The 7,345-nt window shown below is 40.0% G+C and overlaps 1 pseudogene; it reads left to right on the plus strand.

Annotated features, from left to right (window-relative positions):
* The first annotated feature begins 5,099 nt into the window (after positions 1-5,099).
* On the plus strand, positions 5,100-5,450 carry LOC123456512 (annotated as a pseudogene).
* Positions 5,451-7,345: the final 1,895 nt, after the last annotated feature.

The raw sequence follows: 7,345 nt of genomic DNA on the forward strand, positions 1-7,345 counted from the left end.
TAACACAAACAGCATGGTACTGGCATAAAAAGCAGACTATATAGCAATGGAACAGAGTAGAGGATCTAGACTACAGGTCAAGTAACTACAAGTACTTGATATTTGAAAAAGGGCCCTTTATCTTTGACAATGTAGACTGGTAATAAGATAGCATATTCAACAAATCGTGTGAAACAAACTTGATAATTATATGCAAGAAAATGAAACTAGACTCACACACCTCGCCATGCACAAAAATAAAGTTCAAATGGATCCAAGACCTCAATATAAGACCAGAAACTCTGCTACTATTGGAAGAAAAAAATAGGAGGAACTTTCTATGATATAGGAGTGGGAAAAGACTTCCTGAACAAAACCCAAATAGCTGAAGAACTTAAATAATCAGTCAAGCATTGGGATCTCAGGAAGCTGAAAAGCTTTTTCACAAACATACATTAAGCAGAGCCAATAGACTCCCTACAGAATGGGAGAAAATTTTTGCCAGCTATACAACTGACAGAGGCCTAATTCCTAGAATCTACAAAGAACTCAAAAACCTAAAGAATAACAAATCAAATAACCCACTCACAAAGTGGGACAGAGAACTGAACAGGGAGTTCTCAGAGGAAGAAATACAAATGACAAACACACACTTAAGAAAATCTTCAACATCCCTAACAATCAGGGAAATGCAAATTAAAACAACTATGAGATCCCCCTGACCCCAGTAAGATGCCAAACATTATGTACATTTTATTATGTTATGTTGTAAAAACATAATATATGTATGCATTATAAATATTAATATTAACAGCACCTCAGGAAAAACCTATTTATACTGCACATGTTCGATATGTTAGCAAACATGCAGTATGCCATTTATGATGGGATTATAATATAATTATCTGGTGAGCCTCATTGATAATTATGAAATATAAGTTTGTAAAATATAATTAAGTGTGGTTAAAGGGGGGAAAATACAATGAAAACAAATGTTAGTGAGGATGTGGAGGACTAGGGACCCTCATTCACTGTTGATGGGAATGTAAGATGTTACAAACACTTTGAAATACAATATGGAAGCTCCTACAAAGGTTGATGATAGAGTTGCCAACAGGTCTAGTTATTCCCTTACTGGGCATTTACCCTAAAAGCTCCAAGCCTCAGTTCAAAGATTTTTGCTCAACCATGTTTATAGCGGCTCATTTCATAATAGCTAAGAACTGGAATCAACCCAGATGTCTGTCACTGGATAAATGGATTACCAATATATGGTATACCTGCACAATGGAATTCTACTCAGCAATTAGAAAAAAATGACACAATGAAATTTGTAGAAAAATGGTCGAACTTGGAACATATCATTCTCAGTGAACTCACTCAATCACATAAAGGCAATTGTCACATGGTCTCCATCATCTAAGCTGGATCAGCCTGAGATGCTGACATACCTAATAGGAATCTGGAGAACTGGACAATAGGGAGGGTTTGTTTGGAAAGGAGGGTATGTGTGGCAGGGAACACAAAACTGGACCCAAATGAAATTGTATCATAAGATCCTATTTTCTGGAAGACAGACTAAAATGTTGAACCCTCATCAGGACCTTAGAGGGTCCTGGAGAGGTAATTATGAAGGATAACTTTAATCTTCTCCTTTTTCTCTCTCTCTTTTTCTTCTCTCTCTTTTATATTGCCTCTTTCTTCCCACTTTTCCTGGGTGCTGGCCTATAACTTGCAGTACCAAGATGTGGCTAACATCCACAATGAGCTGTTTATCAGAGACCTACAAGGTTTCCCCAAATAAGACAGACTTCTGTCAAAGCACTTGATTTCCTACCAAAGGTTAATGGTAAGACCCTACTGCTGAAGACTCCATATGCTATTGGTACAGTACATGGAGAGACATGGCTGGAATCTGGAAGAGAGCCAGTCCCCAGATAGTTAGCTTCTTGAGTGCCAGAAGGTGCTACAGGAGCTACTGGGGGACAGTGGCCAATATCTGTCCAAGCAATTCAATGTCTAAGATACTCAGCAGTAGACAACCTGATGTGATGCTCACCCAAGTGCAATAGTGGCACAGAGCCATGGTGGGTAACCAACAGATCCACTCAATGGAAAGGAACCCATATCTGGAACTGGGGAACAAGTCGGAATCATATCCACATGATGAGTTTGATCTCCAATATCAAGCTCCTACCAATCTTGGGCTGTAAGAGGGTCTATACCTATTAAATTATGTATAAACCAACAATGGTTATCCCATTTAACTGGTTCTGACTTCACTCTCCATTTTCCAGATGGATGCAGAACCTGAAGAGAGAATCAGCCCATGACACTTCACAGGGCCCCAGCTAAAAAAGTAGAGTAACTGGGGAAATAAACAAGAGTGCTGCTTTCTTGGTGAACCTGATATCAGCACAAGGGTGAGGTCACTCAGCTCCTACCAAATCAGAGATCCAGAGACACAGAGGCTCCTAAGAGACCATCACTGAAGTAGACCTAAAACAAACCCAACTTGGCTCAGGGAAATGTGTGGAAGTGCGGGCAGAAATACTGTTAGAGCCACAAGCTGGGAAATTACAGAGACATTGCATCTTCCCCGTAACTGATTGCTACCCCCACAATGTACGACCTACAGTCCCCATGGAGATAACAGACATCCTCAATGAGAAGGGTTCCTTCAGAGGGGGGACTGAGATAAGGGTAAGGATGGTACCAACATGTACTCTTTATACAATCTGCATGCCCATATCAATATATATAATTTTAAAAATATGAAATATGCACAAAGTCAGTACTGTAGATACCTTCTCACAGAGGGCACAAAGGACCTGACCATAAGGAGATTATGGAAGGAACAGATTTTTTTTTTTTTTTTTTGCTTATAGTCGTGAGGAGATTCTCCATGATGGCAGGGAAAACATGGCATGAGAAGTGGCTGCCATCACCTCTGCCACAGTAGGAACACTACAGCATGCAGGTATGCCAAACACTGGCAATGTGTAGCTGGCTGTAATAACTATAAGCCCAGTTCCAACCACATACCTCTTTCATCAAGGCTCTATTTCCAGAATTGCTACCAGATGAGGACCTAACATTCAGAACACATGAGTTTATGGGGAATATGGGGAAAAATTCAGACCATCCCAGGGAGTTATTTTATAGCCAAAAATAAATGAAGTATAAATATGCCACATGATGGTGGATGAATCATGAAAACATTACATTTAATGAATGAATCTAGATTTAAAGCTATAATATCATGTACTAAGTACTATACTTTTCAATCTCATAAAGACAAAAGTAGTTTAATTTATTTTCATGATTTTATGTGGAAAGGTAGTAATTATAAGTGGGTTTTAATAAGCAGGCATATATAGGGCATTTTGGAATGATGACATCATTCTAGAATCTGCTAGTGATAGTAGTTTCATAACATTAATAATGGATAACAAATGGATAGTAAATGACAAAAATGGTGAATTTTATGTTATGTGAAACTTAATAAAAAATAAACAAAAAGTAAAATTAGAAACCATTCCTAGTGGAGAAGGAGGCAAAAATGTTCTTTTCATTGGTGTGGCCACTGGTAAGTTGACTATTCTTTAGTAAGTAACTACCTATCCAAACTCATGCAATTTAACTTTGGTTCATACACACACACACACACACACACACAAATCAGACATGAAATTAGAAAGGGTATTAGTTTGAAAGGATTTAGTGGGAGTGTGATGTGGATAAGAGAGTATAATAAGGTATGAATATAGTTAAAACACATTATGCACATTTATGAAATGGATTAAATGTTTAAAAAATTTCCAATCATGATTGTTAAAATACAAATAACATCAGCTGTAAAGGAATCAACAACAAAACAGGAACACTAAACTATTAATCAGGAAAACAGTAGTACTACTAACAAAGACAATGTCAACTAAGTACATTATTTGCATGTATAAAAATATAATAAAACACCTTATCCTAAACAATATATACCAACAATAATAAATTTACAAAATTTTCATGGTGCACTGAATTCATACAGGACACCCAAAATTTGTGGGCTTGGAGGTAGTATTCTGCCATTGAACTTTACATGGCTATAGTAAGTGAATCAATTAAGCATATCAATGTGTGTCCTCCAAAATGTGTAGAGATAATTATCAACAACTGTAAAATTGTGGCACTCCAAGAAATATGAACACATGTAAAAATATTTATCATACAAATATTTGGCAAATGCTAAACAAATTGGCAAACTAGGTCCAAGGAGAGTCAAATAAATAGAAATATTGATGAGTGACACTGACATGAATATATGAATGAAGGCAAAAATGATATGATGACTATAGAAGGAGAGGACTACTGCTGGAGGCTGTGCATGCCCAGTTACCTAATGCCCAGCCATAATGGAAAACAACAATGGGATAGAGAACATGAAGTCACATCCTACAGAGAAAAGTTTACCATCAATACATAGATTTTGATTGATGGTTGTAATTAAATAGAAAGTTTACTCAAAAACATAATATAGGGGTGGATAGAGGCTCAGAGATTAAGGCACTTGCCTGCAAAGCTCATGGTTCAGTTCTCCAGTAGCACATAAAGCCTGATACACAATGTGGCACATGCATCTGTAATTGTTTTGCAACAGCTGTATGCTCTGATGTGCCCATTCTCTGTCTATCTCTCTGCTTGCAAATAAAAAAATTACTTTAAAAGTAGTGTAATCACAAAGAGTGAACACTTTCTTACATTGGGCATTTTATATTTGCTTTTTCATTTTTATTTTAATTTTGGGTTTTTAAAATAGGGTCTTGCTTTAACATAGGCTGACCTGGAATTCATTATGCAATCTTAGGGTGGCCTCTAACTCATGGCAATCCTTCTACCTCTTCCTCCCAAGTGCTGGCATTAAAGGCATGTGCCACCAGACTAAAGCAATGCAAGATCAGAGCACAGAGGTCATCAATGGCATCACAAAGTCTAGGTTGTCAGAAAAGTGGCTCCTGACCAATGAGAACAGGTCAACAAGCTGATGGGTATAGATGTTGGAGTTTTGAGAGTCCCACTCCAGAAAAGAAGTCAAGTGAGCCAAACTCAGGAAGCAAAGTAACATGGCACTAGAAGGCCTAGCCAAGAGCTGTAAACCTAAGAAACAGAGCACATCCCGCTCCACAAGAGCTGAGCTGCAGTTCCCCATTAGCCATGTGGAACACTTCCTGCGTGATGGCAACTACTCCCAGCGGCTGAGCTCATCCACACCGGTGTTTCTCACTGGCGTCCTTGAGTACCTGACTTCTAACATCCTGGATCTGGCTGGCAAGGAGGCACACAGCATGGGCAAAAAGTGCATCACACCTGCACACATCCAGAAGGTGGTTCAAGACAACCAGTAGCTCCAACAACTGTTTGAAGATGACACCAAGTCTCTGATTGCTGAGGTGCCTGAAGCCATGGAGAACTGATGATGCCAGGTCCCAGAAACTGGAGGTACCAGCTCACAAGCCTCAGCCAGCCCCAGTATGCCTCTAGCTGAGGAAGCTCATCAGACATGCTATTAAAATGACAAAACGGATGCCTGTGTTCCCAGCTCCTTTCACTCTGTCGTTTTGAGTGGGAGGTGGCCATGAGGCAACCAGGAGAGGGTGGAGGTGGAAGCTGTGTTCAGCATGGGATATTTGAATCAGTGACTTCCCTCCAGGAAAATGTTTCTAATGGGAAAGATGTGAGCAGTGGTCCTGGTGGGAGGGATGAGCTGGGGCAGAAGGCAGAGAAGGTGATCTCATGGACTCTGGAGCACAGAAGACCTTGGGGGTTGGGGGGCAAGATATGGCTGGAGCTTGGCATGTATGTTGTATCCCAAGTGAGATGCAGGTAACTGAAGAAGACAGTGGGGCTGAAATCCTGATCTGTGGTGAGGAAGGTCTCAGGTGAGCAGCTGTTGGCAATGTGTGAGGGGAGAATGTGGAGTAGAAATGGACACATTGTGGGCATGAGTTTAATGGGACAGGAACATTCACATGAACACTGAAGAGTGAAAGAGACACACACTATGGGCATGAGTTTAATGGGAGAGGGACGTTCTCATGAACATTGAGAAGTGGAAGGGACACACTGTGACATGAGGTTAATGGGTCAGGAACATTCACAAGAACACTGAGAAGGTAAAAAAAAAAAACATACTGTGGGCAAGAGTTTAATGGAAGAGGGACATTCTCATGAACACTGAGGAGTGAAAGGGACACACTGTGACATGAGTGTAATGGGACAGGGACATTGACATGAACACTGAGGACTGCAAAGGACACACTGTAATATGAGTATAATGGGAGATGTAAATTCACATGCACACTGAGTGAAAGAGACACACTGTAGGCACAAGTTTAAGGGGGCATGAAAGGGACATACTGTAGGCATGATTTTAATGTGTCAGGGATGTTCACATGAACACTAAGAAGTGAAAGTGACATAATGTCAGCAACAGTTTATTGGGCCAGGGACATTCACAAGAACACTGAGGAGTAAAAGGGACATACTGTGTGCATGATTTTAATGAGACAGGGACGTAGACGTGAGCACTGAGAAGTGAAAGGGACACACGGTGGGCATAAGTTTGGTTTGACAGGGACATTCACATGATCACTGAGGAGAGAAATGGACACACTGTGACATGAGTTTAATGGGACAGAGATGTTCACATGAACACTGAAGAGTGACAGGGACACACTGTGACATGATTTTAATGGGTCAGGGACATTCATATGAACTCTGAGGAGTGAAATGGACACACAGGTATCATGAATTTAATGGGTCAGGGATGTTCACATAAACATTGAGGAGTGAAAAAGGACCCATTGTGATATTACTTTAATGGGAAAAGGATGATCACATGCACATGGAGGAGTGAAAGGTAGTCAGTGTGACATGAGTTAAATGGGTCAAGCACATTCACATGAACACTGAAGAGTGAAAAGGGCACACTGGGCACAAGTTTAATGTGTCAATGATATTCACATGTATACTGAGGAATTAAAGTTAGACACTGTGTGGACAAGTTTAATGGGTCAATAACAAACACTGAGGATTGAAAGGGATACACTATGATATGAGTTTATTGGGTCAGAGACATTCACATGAACACCAAAGAGTGAAAAGGACACACTATGGGCATGAGTTTGGTCAGTTAGGACATTCACATGAACACGGAGGAGTCAAAGGGCCCCACGGTGATATAAGTTTATTGGGCCAATGATGTTCACATTAACACAAGTGTGAAAAGGACATAATGTGACATGAGTTTAATGGGAGAGGGATGCTCACATGAAAACTGAGGATTGAAAGGGACACATTGTGATGTGAG

Source organism: Jaculus jaculus, chromosome X (genome assembly GCF_020740685.1).
Source record: "Jaculus jaculus isolate mJacJac1 chromosome X, mJacJac1.mat.Y.cur, whole genome shotgun sequence".
Lineage (NCBI taxonomy): Eukaryota > Metazoa > Chordata > Mammalia > Rodentia > Dipodidae > Jaculus > Jaculus jaculus.